We start from the raw sequence: 16,622 nt of genomic DNA on the forward strand, positions 1-16,622 counted from the left end.
ATGCTGATGGCTACTGACTAATCAGGTCGCTGAAGTCTGGGGTGACTGTGCCAATTTCTTAAAATAGGACAACAATAAAGTTTGCTGCACTGATTGACTTCCTTTCATGAATGGTTTCTCTGTAGCATGTAATGCCGTCTGATAGCATTTTACACATACAGAACTTCTTTCAAAATTGGAGTTAATCCTCTCAAACCCTGCTGCTGCTTTATCATCTAAGTCTGTCATAGTCTAAACCTTCTGTTGTCATATTCCCAATCTTCACAGCATCATCGCCAGGAGTAGATTCCATCTCAAGAACTACTTTCTTTGCTCATATATAAGAAGCAACTCCTCATCCGTTCAAGTTTTATCCTGAGATCACAGCAGTTCAGTCCCACCTGCAGGCTCCACTTCTAATTCTAGTTCTCTCGCTGTTTCCGTCACCTCTGCAGTTACTTCCTCTACTGAAGTCTTGAACCCCTTGAAGTCATCAAACTCAAAAGTCTGAAATATTGCAATAATTACCAAAATGTGACACAGAGACACAAAGTGAGCAAATGCTGTTGGAAAAATGGTGCCTACAGACTTGCTCATCGCAGGGTTGTCACAAACCTTCAATTTGTAAAAACGCAGTATCTGCGAAGTACAATAAAACGAAGTGCAATAAAAAGAGAATACCTATACTTAGTAAGAAGTCTGATAACTAGAGAAAAACAAGCCAATTTTATCTTTTGGTGTTATTTTAAATGAATCTTCAGATTACATATATACATATATATGTATATAAATAATTGTATCACCTTGATAACTGTATCTCTCTTTATATTATATTGTTCATCTATAAGATAGTATCACTGAAATATTGCAAATCTAACATATAATTTTAGTTTTTCATTATTGGAGACAGATATATTCCAATACTTTCTGAACAATAGTACAAAGCATCTGGAGACAACAGGACCACTGCCTATAGCCATGAATCAGAGCTGTTCTCTCAGCAAAGTGAAGAAAAATTGATTTTATATCCAAAGGATGACAGTTTCCATATTGCCTTATCTCAGACGTTGGAGTCAGTCTTTGTTTAAATCCCAGCATCACAACGTACACATATATGAAGCTGTGGAAATTATTTAACCCCCAATGGCTCACTATCAGCTATCTGAAAAACACGACTGAGAATAGTGCTTATATCAGAAAGGTTTTGTGACAATTAAATAATGTTCATTAAATGAAGGCCAAAGAGCCAGACAAATGGTATGTGCTTTATAATGACCTCTACTAAAAATATTATTAATAGCACTATTATTAATAGTGACTTCTATTAATACTATCAGTTATTATTATCTATTCATATTTGATTCCAGTACTACCTGCCAACCTTATTTCAGCCTCAGAACACAGGCCCTTTTTTGAGGATATCAAATATACATTTTCTTTGACGAAGCTCCTTGCCTATCACATGAGTACACAACTGATGTGACTTGAGGATGCTGGATAAACAATATTTTGTATGGAAAAACATCTTCAGAGCTGAAAACTATCTCACAACTTTCTACAGACTGAAATAATTCTCTAAGATTGTTTGCATCAAACTACATATATATAAGAGGTACTCTGAATGGAATTTCTGGGTTGTAATTTTTTTAAATTGCATCAAGATGCAATCTGTTAGAGTGGTTGTACCGAATTTTCACTCCTCACCCACTCCTAAAAGCTTCTTAGAGACCCTATTCATCCATATTCTTTCCAACACTTGGTTTTGTCTGACTTCTTAATTTTTGTCAGTTGCATAGGAATAAAATGAGTGAGTGGTATCTCATTATGGTTTTCATACACATTAAACACTGATAAGGTGAACACATGCCTTTTGTTCATTTTTCTATTAGGGTTGTCTTCTCCTCAATTTACAGTAGTTCTTTATATATTTTGAATGCTAGTCCTTTGTTAGTTACACGTATGGCAAAACTCTCCTAATTTAGAGCTTGCCTTTTCACTTTCCTTAAGCTGTTATTGGTGAAAAGAAATTCTTTTTTTTTTTTTTCAACGTTTTTATTTATTTTTGGGACAGAGAGAGACAGAGCATGAATGGGGGAGGGGCAGAGACAGAGAGAGACACAGAATCGATAACAGGCTCCAGGCTCCGAGCCATCAGCCCAGAGCCTGACGCGGGGCTCGAACTCACGGACCGCGAGATCATGACCTGGCTGAAGTCGGACGCTTAACCGACTGCGCCACCCAGGCGCCCCAAGAAATTCTTAATGTAACAGATTTTATTCATAATTTATTTTATGATTAGCACTTTGTCATGTTTAAGAAATTATTCCTTATACAAAATATAAAGACATCATATACATTCCTCCATTTTATAAAAGTATATTTTTTAATGTTTATTTGATTTTTGAGAGAGAGAGTACAAGTCGGGGAGGGGCAGAGAGAAAGAGGGAGACACAATCTGAAGCAGCTCCAGGCTCCTCACTGTCAGCAAAGCCCGACGTGGGGCTTGAACCCATGAACCGTGAGATCATGGCCTGAGCCAAAGCTGGACACTTAACCCACTGAGCCACCCAGGCGCCCGTACATTCCTCTAGTTTTTAAGTTTTGCTTTTGATATTTAAGTAAGTTCTCAACCCACAAGGAGTTGCTATTGTGTAAGCTGTGAGATAGAAAACCAATTTGATTTTTTTCCATATGAGTAACAAAATTTTCAGAACTCTACCAAAGCCTCCTCTCCTCATGCAGTCTACCATATGATCTTTGTCATAAATAAGAGTTACACATATATGCATGTTGTATATATATGCATAAATATATATATGTATATATTTATACACATACACACACACTGTTTCTGATCTCTCAGTTCTGATTCATTCAACAATTTGTCTGTATCAGCACTAACAGTATACTATCTTAATCAAAAAAGCTTTATAAAAGTCCTATATAGTACGACCATATTTTTTTTTTTTTGATGTTTACCTAATTTGAGGGGGGGGAGGGGCAGAGAGAGAGACAGAGATACAGAATTTCAAGCAGGCTCCATGCTGTCAGCATGGGAGCCCAATGTGGGGGCTTAGTCTCACGACCATGAGATCATGACCTGAGCCAAAATCAAGAGTCAGTCGCTTAACCAACTGAACTACCCAGGCACCCCAGCCACATTCTTTTAAAAATAATTTTTTTTAATGTTTACTTATTTTTGACAGAGAGAGACAGAGTGCGAGTGGGGGAGGGGTAGGGAGAGGGGGAGACACAGAATCCAAAGCAAGCTCCAGGTTCTGAGCTGTGGGCACAGAGCCGGATGTGGGGCTCAAACTCACAAACTGTGAGATCATGACTTGAGTCGAAATCGAACACTTAACCGACTGAGCCACCCAGGCGCCCCTTTATTCTTCTAATTATTATCAGTCTTAGCTATTTTGACCCTTTCTATATAAATATTAGAATCAAAGTGTTAGCTGAATTTTTTGAAGTTATATTAAATTTATGGATCAATTTGAAAGGACTCAATACTGTTATGATAATGTCTTCCAACCTGTAAGCATGAGATATTTCTCTTAATCTCCTTCAATAAACTTTTTATAATTTGGGGTGCTGAGGAAAGTAGTTTTGTGACATTTATTGCTAGATACATTAGTTTTTTTTTTTTTTTTTTAATTTTTTTTTCAACGTTTATTTATTTTTAGGACAGAGAGAGACAGAGCATGAACGGGGGAGGGGCAGAGAGAGAGGGAGACACAGAATCGGAAACAGGCTCCAGGCTCGGAGCCATCAGCCCAGAGCCTGACGCGGGGCTCGAACTCACGGACCGCGAGATCGTGACCTGGCTGAAGTCGGACGCTTAACCGACTGCGCCACTCAGGCGCCCCATTAGTTTTTGTTGCTAACTATAACTGGTTTCATTGTTGTGTTTTTAATTATGTTTTATAGTTGTTGCTTGGGCAAAGAGTAACTGACTTTAATGGATTAGCCTCATATTGAAACATTTATTAAACTACCATTCCCTATAAATTCTTAGACATTTGGGGGTTTTATTAATGTAGAAACAAAAATAAGTTGTAGAAATAATGAGTTTTATTTCTACTTTTTTAATCCTTATGTATTTCTTTTCTTCTTCTTGTATCATTGGACATTCAATACAATGTTGAATAGCAATAGTAGTAGCAGACATGACTTCTGATTTTAGTGAGCATAACTTTCTGATTTTAATGGGAGTGCTTCCAATATTTGAGTTAATATTTGCTATAGTTTGGTTTGGTAGGTACACTTTACCTTATCATATTAAGGAACTTCTCCTCTACTGGTTTACTGTAAGTTTTCAAAAATCATAAATGGAAAATGAATTTTATCATATATCTTTTCTGAACCTATTGAGATGATCATCTGGTTTTCCACCTCTACTCTGTTAATGTAGTAAGTAATATATCTTTAAGTTTTTGTATAAACCTAATATTTTCAAGGTGCAATATCTTATTATATACTATTGATTCAGTTCATGAAAATCTTGTTTAGGAATTGTGCATCTATATTCATTCACAAATGAATTGAATTTACAATTTTCCATTCTCATTTTTGTCTTTGGCAAGTATAATATTCCATGTGACATTAGCTTTATAAAATGAATTAGCAAATGCTTTCTTTTCTATCTTCAAAAAGAGTTTGTAATAAAAATTAGAGGGGCGCCTGGGTGGCTCAGTAGGTTAAGTGCTGGACTTCGGTTCAGGTCATGATCTCATGGTAGTGGGTTCAAGTCCATGTCAGGCTCTGTGCTGACAGCTCAGAGTGCTGGAGCCTGCTTCAGATTCTGTCTCTTCCTCTTTCTCTGCCCATCTCCTGCTCATGCTCTTTCTCTCTCTCAGAAATAAATATTTTTAAAAATTTTTAAAAATTAGAGCAAACAGTTCTTTAAAATTTTGATAGATCTTGCCTATAAAACTGTCTGGGCCTGTTGTTTTTTGTGAGATGACTTTTAACTGTTAAGTCAATTTCATTATACTTATAATGCAATAGTTACATTAGTACTAATAAAGTTTTACATTTCTTCTTGAGAAAAATTTTGGTCCATTTTATCTTTCTAGGAATTTTTCTCAATTGTTTAAAACTTAAAAGAAAAAGTCAGTAAAGATGTAGAAGATTTAAATAGTATCATTAGCCAACCTGATCAGTTTGACATCTAATTGCAAAACCATGCATTCTTTTAAAGTTCATATGGGATATTTACCAAATAGATCATGTACTGGTTCATATATCAGATGTTAGCACATTCCAAATTATTAAAATATTGCAAAAAATATGTTCTCTAATAATAAAGAAATTAAACTAGAAATCAATAACTCTATATTTAGAAAATTCCTAAATACATTGAAATTAAGCAGTAAATTTCTAAATACCTCTGGATAAAAGAAAATATAATGGAAATTAGAAAATGTTGTAAACTAAATAATCTAATGAATGTAACCTATTCATCAGCGATATTATACTATCTTAATCAAAATAGCTTTATGAAAAGTCATTACATATAGTAGGGCAAGCTGGTCCTATGTTCTAATTATTAACAGTTGGGGGTGTTTTGACTCTTTCCATATAAGTATTAGAATCAATAAGTTGGAGTGTAGTATTTTAATTATACAAAGATAGTTAAAATATAACATATCAGAAACTTGCTGAGAGGAAATTTACACTTTGAAATGCATTTAATAGAAAATATGCTTGAAGAAGCATAATCTAGTATTAATCCTAAGTAAGAAAAAGAATTGCTTATTAAATTCAAAGAAAAGAAAAAGTAGGAATAAAGATGTGGGAAATCAATGAACCAGAAATAGAGACCAACCAGAATGATTTAATAATTTAAGACAATTCAAAGAAAATAAAAGATAAAATCACATATCAACAATATCAGATATGACAAAGAGATATCACTACAGATCCTACAGATATTTAAAAGATAATATGAGGAGAATGACATCAGCATCATGGTGACATAAGTCCTTCCTCATGAGTTTCTTACCTCTTTGATTTAAAACTAACTGGACATCTATAACGAATGAAAGAAAAAGAGAAAGAAAAAAAGAGCCTCTCCACAACATACTAGAACACCCAAGAGATCCATTCATCTGTGCACCAAAAAGTGGGTGGACTGGACCACAGAGGAGGCTGCAGGGAGAGAGAGGAGGTCATGGAACCTAGGGCTATAGAGCCTCCAGCATCAAGTATATTAGCTGGGAAGCATAAGCCTTTAAAGAGGTACAGTGTAAAGGCAATGAGTGGGGGTCTGCCAGGCTGGTTCTGCATTCTGCAGCTGGAGGGACCTTTGCTCTCTCTGAGGTAAAAATGCAGTAAAGGGGGAGACAGAAAGGAAAAAGAAGTAGGCAAAGAGAACTGAGGAAAAATGTCTCCTGCTGTCTGCCCCAGGGTTCTGACAAAAGGACCACACAGGGACCTCTGAGACCCAAATCCCTCCATTCAAGGAGTCCCTACTAGGCTGGCTTCCAGCTATGGACACACCCCAAATTCCAAGTGCTAAGTACACATTTCCCCCCTCTAAAGCCACCCACCCTTTTTCCCCCCTCTTCTAGCTTTATATATATAAATAAATAAACATAATATATATATATAAATGCTCCTAACTTTACCAGCTGTAAGCTCTTGTCAAGGATACCAAAAACATGTGCTATAGCACCACCTTCTGGAAAACAAAAGGAAGACTTCTAATTACCAAATCTATTGAACTGTTAGAATCAAAGCAAATAAAACCTTGCCTAAATGAGAAAGGTATCTGCAACTTCGAATGTGGTAGCAGAGGCACTTTTCATCAAACAACATGAAAAAGTCATATTAATATGGCATTATAAAAAGAAGATGACAATTTTCCAGCAACCAAATCCAAAGACATGGAAGGGAATACTGTGATCTGACAAAGAATTCAAAATTGCTGTTATGGAGAAATTCAATGAGCTACAAGAAAACTCAGAAAGGCAATACAATGATATCAGAAATAAAATGAATGAACAGAAGGAGTACTTTACCAAAGAGATTGAAATTCTTTTTAAAAACTATTGGGGCGCCTGGGTGGCGCAGTCGGTTAAGCGTCCGACTTCAGCCAGGTCACGATCTCGCGGTCCGTGAGTTCGAGCCCCGCGTCAGGCTCTGGGCTGATGGCTCGGAGCCTGGAGCCTGTTTCCGATTCTGTGTCTCCCTCTCTCTCTGCTCCTCCCCCGTTCATGCTCTGTCTCTCTCTGTCCCAAAAATAAATAAACGTTGAAAAAAAAATTAAAAAAAAAAACTATTTATTTATTTTGGGGAGAGTATAAGCAGGGGAGGGGTAGAGGGGGTGTGTGGACAGAGGATCCAAAGCAGGCTCTGTGCTGACACACTGACAGCAGCAAGCCCAATGTGGTTCTCAAACTCACAAACTGTGAGATCATGACCTGAGCTGAAGTCGGATGCTCAACCAACTGAGCCACCCAGGTGCCCTGAGACTGAAAGCCTTAAAAAAAAAAAAAAAAAAAAAAAAAGCAATTCTGGAGCTGGAGAACTCAGTAAATGAAATGAAGAATGTATTAGAATGCATTGGAAATAGAGATCAGATAGAAGAGAGAATGAGTAAGCTAGAAGATAGGAATCTTGAAGTGACTCCGGTGGGGTGCCTGGCTGTCTCAGTTGATGAAGCATGAGACTCTTGATTTTGGGGTTGTGAGTTCAAGCCCATATTGGGTGTAGGGCTTACTTAAAAAAAAAAAAAAGACTCAGGTGGAAGAGGAGAGAGAATTAAGATTTTTTAAAAGTTAAAAAATACTATGAGAACCACCAGACCCATTAGAAAAGTCAACCTAAGAAGAATGGGTATATCAGAATGAGAAGAGAGAGAGAAGGGGGCAGAGTTTATTTTAAAAAAAATAGCTGAGAACCTTCCACATCTGGGGAAAGAACTGTATATACAAATCCATGAAGCCAACAGAATAACTTATTACACAAAAAGAACTTCTCTAAGATACATATTAAGATTACCAAAAATCAATGAAAATAAAGAATTTTAAAAGTAGCCAGAAAGGGGCACCTGGGTGGCTCAGTCAGTTGAGTATCCAACTCTTGATTTTGGCTCACTTCATGATCTCACAGTTCATGAGTTTGAGCCCTACATAGGGCTCTGTACCATCAGTGCATGGCTTGCTTGAGATTCTCTCCTTCTCCCACTCTCTCTGCCCCTTCCTTGCTTATGTATGCACTCTCTCTCTCAAAATAAATGAATAAGCTTAAAAAAAAATTTTTTTTAAGTATCCAGGGAAAGACGGTAACTTACAAAGGAATCCCATCAGTCAATCAGCAGATTTCTCAGCAGTAAGTCTATAGGCCAGGAGAGAGTGGAATGACGTATTTAAAATAAAACTGCCAGCCAAGAAGACTCTATCTGAAAAAATGATCTTTCAGCTATGAAAGAGAAATAAAATTTTTTCTAGACAAGCAAAAGATAAGAGTTCATTCTACCACCACTAGACCTGCCTTGTAAGAAATGTTGAAAGGAATTCTTCAAGCTAAAACAAAAAGACAAAAGTACACAAAACTGATTACGGTAACAGAAATAGGAAACTTTTTTTACAATTGTACATTAAACTCTTACAGTATAAAAGTTAAATGAAAAGAGCATTAAAAATAACTATAGTTTCAACTTGGTAATAAAATCATAGCATATAAGGAAAAATTTTGACATCAAAAATAAAAAAGAGGAAGAGTTAAAGGATGGTACTTTTATAGGCGAATAAAGATAAATTGCTATGACCAAAGACTTTTTAATCTATGAAATGTTTTATGTAAACTTAATTGAGTTTATTTATTTGTGAGTTAGAGCCCCATGTTGGGCTTTGAGCTGGCAGCTCAAAGCTTTCTTTGGATTCTCTCTCTCTCTCTCTCTCTCTCTTTCTGCCCTCGCCTGCTCATGCTCTCTCAGCCTCTCTTAAAATAAATAAACTTAAGCGCAAAGCAAAACCTAAAGCAGTGATATGAAACATAAAAAAAAAAAAAACAACCAAAAACAGGAGACTGAGCACAGCACCATGGAAAACCCCTAACTTGTAAAGGCGGACAAAAACAAAAGGAAAAATAAACAGTGGAGAGAAAAATAACAAGAAGGCAAAATATAAAATGGCAGCGTAAATCTTTGCATATCTATAATCACCCTAATGTAAATGAATTAAACTCACCAACCAGAAGGCATAGAGTAGCTAGATGGATTTAAAAAAACAAAACAAAAAAAAAAACAGGACCCAACTATATGTTGCCTACAGGACACTCTTTTGTCTATAAAGACACACCTAGGCTCAAAAAGAATGGAAGATGCTATTCCAAGCAAATGGAAACAAAAAGAAGGTGGGCATAGCCATACTTACATCAGACAAAATGCACTTCAAGTCAAAAAATGTAACAAGAAACAAAGAAGGTCAGTAATAATGATAAACAGGTCAGCACATCAGAGCATAAATACATATGCTCCCAACAGACAAGCACCAAAATATATAAAGCAAATAGTAACTGATCTTAAGGGAGAAGTTGATAACAATAAGATCATTTCAGGAGTCTTCAATATTCCACTTTCAGCAATGGATAGATTGTCCAGAGAGAAAATCAATAAGCAGATATTGATATGGACCATACTTCAGAACAAACGGACTTGAACATTTCCTCCAACAGCAGCAGAATATACACTCTTTTCAAATGCACATGGTACATTCTCCAAGATAGCTCATATGATAGGCTACAAAATAAATTTTGTCCAGTTTAAGAACACAGAAATCAAGGGGTACCTGGGTGGTTCAGCCAGGTAAGCATCAGCCTTTTGATGTCAGTTCAGGTAATGACCTCACAGTTTCGTGAGTTAGAGCCCCATGCTGGGCTCTGAGCTGGCAGCTCAAAGCTTTCTTCAGATTCTCTCTCTCTCTCTCTCTCTCTCTCTCTCTCTCTCTCTTTCTGCCCTCCCCTGCTCATGCTCTCAGCCTCTCTTAAAATAAATAAACTTAAAAAAATAAAATAAAAAGAACACTGAAATCATGCTAACTATCTTCTCTGACAATGGTATCAAACTAGAAATCAACAAGAGGAAAATGAGAAGATTGACAAATGTGTGGAAACTAAACAGCACACTTCTTTTCTTTTTAGAAATTTATTTATTTTGAGAAAGACAGAGTGCAAGCAGGGGAGGGGCAGAGAGAGAGGGAAAGACAGAGGATCCAAAGTGGGCTCTGTGCTGACAGCAGAGAGCCGATGCGGGACTTGAACTGCAAAATCATGACCTGAGCCGGGGTTGTATGCTTAACCCACTGAGCCACCAGGTGACCCTAAACAACACCCTTCTAAACAGAATATTGGATCAAAGAAGAAATCAAAAGGGAAATAAAAAATTATCTCAAAAAAAAATGAAAATGGAAATAGAACATATCAAATACTCTGGGAGACAGTAAAAGCGTTCTGAGAGGAAAGTTTATATTTTATATATATAAAAGGTTTCTTATATTAAGAAATCAGAAAGATCTCAAGAAACAACCTAACTTTACACCTTAAGGAACTAGAAAATGAAAAACAAATTAAGCCCAAAGTTAGGAGAAGGAAGGAAATACTACAGATCAGAGCAGAAATAAATGAAATAGAGACCAAAAAAAACCAATAGAAAAACCAATGAAACTAAGAGCTGGTTCTTAAAAAAGCTAAAATGGACAAACCTTTACCTAGACTAAGAAAAACAGAAGAGACTCAAATACAATTAGGAATTAAGAGGAAACATTACAACTGACACTACAAAAACACACAGAATTAGAAGAGACTACTATGAACAATTTTATTATTTAAAAAAAATTTTTTATTACGTTTATTTTTGAGAGGCAGAGACAGAGCATGAGTGGGGGAGGGGAAGAGAGAGAGGGAGACACAGAATCCGAAGCAGGCTCCAGGCTCTGAGCTGTCAGCCCAGAGCCCCACACAGGGCTCAAACCCACGAATCGTGAAATCATGACCTGGGCCGAAGTCGGACATTCAACCGACTGAGCCACCCAGGCACCCCTACTATGAACAATTTTATATCAACAAATTACATAACCTAGAAGAAATGGGATACATTTCTAAAAACGTACATCCTACCAAGACTGAATCAGGAAGAAACAGGAACAAACTGAACAGAGCAATAACAAGTAAAGGGATTGAATCAGTAATCAAAAAACTTCTATCACAGAAAACTCCAGGACCAGATGGCTTCTACCAAACATTTAAAGAATTAACATCAATCCTCTTCAATAATAATGAAATAAATAACCCAATTTAAAAATGGGCAAAAGACGTGAACCAATGCTTCAATAAGGAAAATACATGGACAGAAAATGAGGACATAAATTTTATCATGTGTACATTATACATTCATTTTATTTTTTTTTAATTTTTATTTATTTTCAAGACAGAGAGAGACAGAGCATGAATGGAGAAGGGGTAGAGAGAGACACACACACAGAATCCCAAGCAGGCTCCAGGCTCTGAGCTGTCAGCACAGAGCCTGACGCGAGGCTCGAACTCACGAGCTGTAAGAACATGACCTGAGCCAAAGTGGGACACCCAACCGACTGAGCCACCCAGGCGCCCCTATGCATTCATTTTTAATAATAAAAATATCATTGGGGCGCCTGGGTGGCTCAGTTGGTTAAGCGGTCATGATTTCATGGTTTGTGAGTACGAGCCCTGTATCAGGCTTTCTGCTGTCAGCACAGAGCCTACTCCAGATCCTCTGTCCACCTCTCTCTGTGCTTCTACCCGGCTTGCACTTACTCTCTCTCTAAAATAAATAATCGTTTAAAAATAATAATAAAAATATCATTTATATACCAGTATAAAACCTGACAGATCTAGTAATAAATCTAACTGATGTGCTGATAAATATTTAACAACCATCCCTTAGCAGTAGGTAGGTATGGGAAAATCCTGATTTGTAGTGTTTGCCAGTTTCTGTGATATAAATACTACCACCATGGCTCATTTCTATCTACCAGTGAGACTCACTGAATGTGGAACCAGGAAGATATGCACCTGATCAGCTCTCAGGAGCTAGTATGAGCTGCTCCAATGTATCATTGAATTGCAATGGAAGATATTTAAGACCTCTACAGAAAAATAGAAAACATTATTGAAAGAGGTATATACATGTCCTCAGATTAGAAGACTTTATTATAGGGGCGCCTGGGTGGCTCAGTCGGTTAAGCGTCCGACTTTGGCTCAGGTCATGATCTCACAGTTCGTGAGTTTGAGCCCCGCATCGGGCTCTGTGCTGACAGCTTAGAGCCTGGAGCCTGCTTCCTATTGTGTCTCCCTCTCTCTCTCTCTGCTCCTCCCCCACGCAAGCTCTGTCTTTCTCTCTCCTTCAAAAGTAAATAAAAACATTTAAAAAAAATTTTTAAAAAAGACTGTATTATAAATGTGTCCATGTTCCCCAGTGATCTACAGTTTGGTTATAATACCAAACAAATTCTCAGTAATCTTTCTTCTACAAATTAGCAAGTTTCTTTCTTGTATAAATCCTTCTTATACAAGCTCAAATGGAAAGGCAAAGAGTGGAAAATAAGAAACACAATCTTGAAGAAGAATTTGGGGGATTTACACTAACAGACACCAACAGATTTTTAAAATCTACAGTAGTGAAAACAGAGTGCAACTGTCACAAGGATAGACAAGTAGACAAATAGAAAAGACTAGAGATTTCAGAAACAAATCCACACATATACTATCATCTGACGCAACAAAGGTGCCACTGAAATAAGTGAAGAAAGGATAATCTTTTCCAAAAATGATGCTAAGTCAGTGGATATTCCTATGGAGGAAAAAATGAACCCTCACCCCTTGTTCTCACTATGAATAAAAATCAGTCCCAAACAAATCTTAGACCTAAATGTGAAATAAGAAATGTGGACAAAGGATACAAATAAGAAGTTGAGAAAAACCACAGTATCAAATGGTTCCACACATATGAAAACATATTCATTTAATTAAAATTAAATTTTAATTTATTTCAATTGATTAATATTACTTTAAGTTAAAATCAAAATTTTATTTAAAAGATAGATCAATACTTTTTACATATATCTGATTCACAAACATCAGAAGTATGATAAATCTTTTCATTGGTTGGGATGTAAATTTGTATCCTCATGCATTGCAGGTGGGAATTAAAATATATATAACATCTTTAGACAACAATTTGGCAAATAATTATCAAAAATACAATGAACATACTCCTTGACCCAGCAATACTATTTAAAAGAATTCATCCTGATGAACTCACAAGTGTAGGTAGTGTGCTATAGGAAGGACAAGTCTATCACTAACACCACGAGGGTCTCTGGCCCAATGAGTGGAGTTTGACAGTAAGTTTTGCTACAAGTCAAAAAATAAGTAAATAAGTAAAATTAAAAAAATAAATGAATTCATCCTGCAGATATACTCATACACATGCAAAATACTAGAAGCAATGTAAACGCCCACCAGCAGGAGACTGAATAATAAACTATGGTTTATCCACCTGTGAACCTAAGGTAGTTGTAAAGAATAAGGGAGCTCATTTGAAACAGTTACAACTATATAATGTGAAAAATAACTCAAGGTACAAAACAATGTGTATAGTGTGTAAGAAGAATGTGTTGGCATGCTGGAGGAACAGAAGGAGTACGGTATGGATGGAGCAGGCTGGGAAGGTGGTAAGGGGTGACATCAACAGACTGAGATAAGCACGGATCTGCAACAAAGTAAATATTGGGGATGAGAGAAAAAGACTTCAGTAGATGTTTGTATATGATTATCCTTTTCTACTCTACCTTTGTGTAACTAGGAGTGAATGAGATAGATAACTGAACTTTTGATTTATATGTTTAAGCCCTTTGAAGAGCTACATATGGACTTAATGAAGAAAAGGGAAATTATATATTAAGTGTGATGTAAGTATACTGTAAAATAAAACAAATACCTGCATCATGACTATAAAATAATGAAGTGGTTTATGGGAAGAAGTCTCATCATAATGTAGGCAAAACAGGGACGCCCTGCATGGCTCTGTCGGTTAAGTGACTGACTCGTGATTTCGGCTCAGATCATGATCTCACAGTTTGTGAAGTGAAGCTCTATGCTGATAGTGTGAAGCCCGCTTAGGATTCTCTTTCTCCCTCTCTCTGCCACTCCCCCTCTTCAAAATAAATAAAGAAACATTTTAAAAAATCCAATGTAGGCAAAACACCATATTAAAAATTCCTTTTTGGTAAGAAAACTTCTAAAAACAGAAATAATTTTCATTAAGTAGAATAAATAATAAAATAGAATGCATCTATGGAATATTTATAAATACATAGTCATTAGCTTGCATCTCATCTAAAGTTAAGAAAGGCTTCCTATCTGAAACTATCATAACCATCAATCTATACATATATTTACGCTAATAAATATTGACATATAAAATATGTATTTAGATAAGTTACAACCCAGATATCTATCAACTGATAAACAGATAAACAAAACATGGTATATCCATTCAATGAAATATTATTCAGCAATAAAAAGAAATGCAGAACCAACATATGCTACAACATGGATAAACTTTGAAAACACAATGTTAAATAAGGGGTCACAAAGGGCCACATACTGTATGATCCCATTTATATAAAATGCCAGGAATAGGTAAATTTATAGAGACAGAAAGTAGATGAGTGGTTGCCTAGGAGTGGAGAGCAGGAGGGGATTAGGAGGTGATGCAAGTTTTCTTTTGGGGCCAATGAAATGGTCTAAAACTGAGTGATGAATGCACAACTCTGAGTAAACTAAAAGCCTCTGAATTGTACACTTTAAATGAGTGAATTGTATAGTATGTAATTATAGCTCAATAAAACTGTTAAACTAGAAAAACTTCAGTTCCTATTAAAAAGGTCAAAATTGAAATCACAGCCTAAAAATTTCTGGAGAATGGAAACTGTCTTACTCGTGTTTGTACTTCTTGACCAAAAAAAAAAAAAAAAAAAAAAAAAACCTTTTAAATGGAAGCTCACACAGAAGGTACCCAATACATATTTACATTAATATAAAGTAGTTCTGAAAAAGTATTGAGATGCACAGTACCATTAAGAATAAATGTTATGTGCTTGATTCATTGTTCATAACTACATTTCAACCAAGCAATCAAGATTATCTTTGTTATAAAGAATCTAAAAATCCTTTAGAATGCATGCCAAGTTTCTTTAGCACCAGATTTTTACCCTCTTAAATATGTTTTGCTAAACTAAATTTGTTTCAATTCCCTGAACACTATGCAAATTTTTAAAAGGGAAAGAGGCAGACAACAGGATAGAAGAAAACCAGATGGGAATTAACATTTTACTATGGATGATACAAATGTATGGCTCACAAGGGGAAAACTAAAAAATATATATACTGTTTCATCTTCTCATATAGTGGATTTTATGTTCAATAAAGACTTCTGGGACTTTTCCATTCTACGTGATATTCTAAATCACTGGAAGCTGGCCACCCAGCTATAAATTTATATATGTTGAAAGGGAATCTTCAAAAATTTTAAATATGGAAAATGATCATTTTAATATATTGGAGATGCTGGGAGTACGTATTTCTAATTTTCTTGACTGTAAACTTTGAAAAAATCTATACTTCATCTTTCCAGCAAAAATTAAACCCCACAAGATGATGAACTATGAGGACATTGGAGCCTTTACAGAGAAAAGACATAGCACCTAGGAAACGGTTTCTTAGCAACTGAAATTAAAAGGAAATATATTTTCTTACACTGTAAAATCTCTTTTGAACAAATAAACTTGAAAAATGACTGAAAACATTTGTCTGAATGACCCAGAATGATTTCCAAAATCACAACAAAGGGAGTTCATATAGAAAGGGACAAAATGGGTTAAGGAAACAAAAACAAAACATTAACTCACAAAAATGAATCTCTTAAAAATGTTTAAGCAAGAACAGAGACATGAACTACAATGAGATGATTACACATAGATCTCAGAACACTACCATGCTGACTCTCAGACTGTTCTGCTAGCAATACCCTTAAGGAAGAGGATTTCAAGGAATAATGCAGGTCCTACAACTTCAGAATCTTAGAAGAAATAAGTAAATCACTTAACAGTCTGTTTATTTATTTTAAATACAAAAGCATTCCATAAACTATTCAATGGATGCCTCTAGAAGAAGAATGCCATCATGATTCAGGCACTGTGTGTATGTGTGTGTGTCATATATATTCATACACACGTGAGAAGACTTAAATAGAAAGGTAAGTAACAGATAAAAAGAAGAAATACTGGGGTGCCAGGGTGGCTGCGTCAGTTGAGTGTCCGACTTCAGCTCAGGTCACAATTTCACGGTGTGTGAGTTCCAGCCCAGCATCACGTTCTCTGCTGTCAGCGCAGAGCCAGCTTCAGATACTCTGTCCCTCTCTGTGTCTGCCCCTCCCCACCCCTGCGTGCACTCGCTCTCTCTCTCTCTCTCTCTCTCTCTCTCTCAAAAATGAATAAACATTTAAGAAGAAATACTAATGGGTAAGAGACATAGAGGGAAAAGTTCAGTCTTACTAGTAACTGAATAAATGCTAATTTTTAAAAAATATTTATTTA

At 36.0% G+C, this 16,622-nt stretch overlaps 1 protein-coding gene and 1 pseudogene across 3 annotated transcripts in view; one reads left to right on the top strand and one right to left on the bottom strand.

Annotated features, from left to right (window-relative positions):
• Positions 1-16,622, bottom strand: part of ATL1 (atlastin GTPase 1) — an 83,870-nt gene that overhangs the window by 40,944 nt on the left and 26,304 nt on the right. The window lies entirely within an intron of this gene.
• On the top strand, positions 13,245-13,385 carry LOC112856599 (small nucleolar RNA SNORA62/SNORA6 family; annotated as a pseudogene).

This window comes from Puma concolor, chromosome B3 (assembly GCF_028749965.1).
Source record: "Puma concolor isolate L17-30 chromosome B3, mPumCon1.1.hap2, whole genome shotgun sequence".
In the NCBI taxonomy this organism is placed as follows: domain Eukaryota; kingdom Metazoa; phylum Chordata; class Mammalia; order Carnivora; family Felidae; genus Puma; species Puma concolor.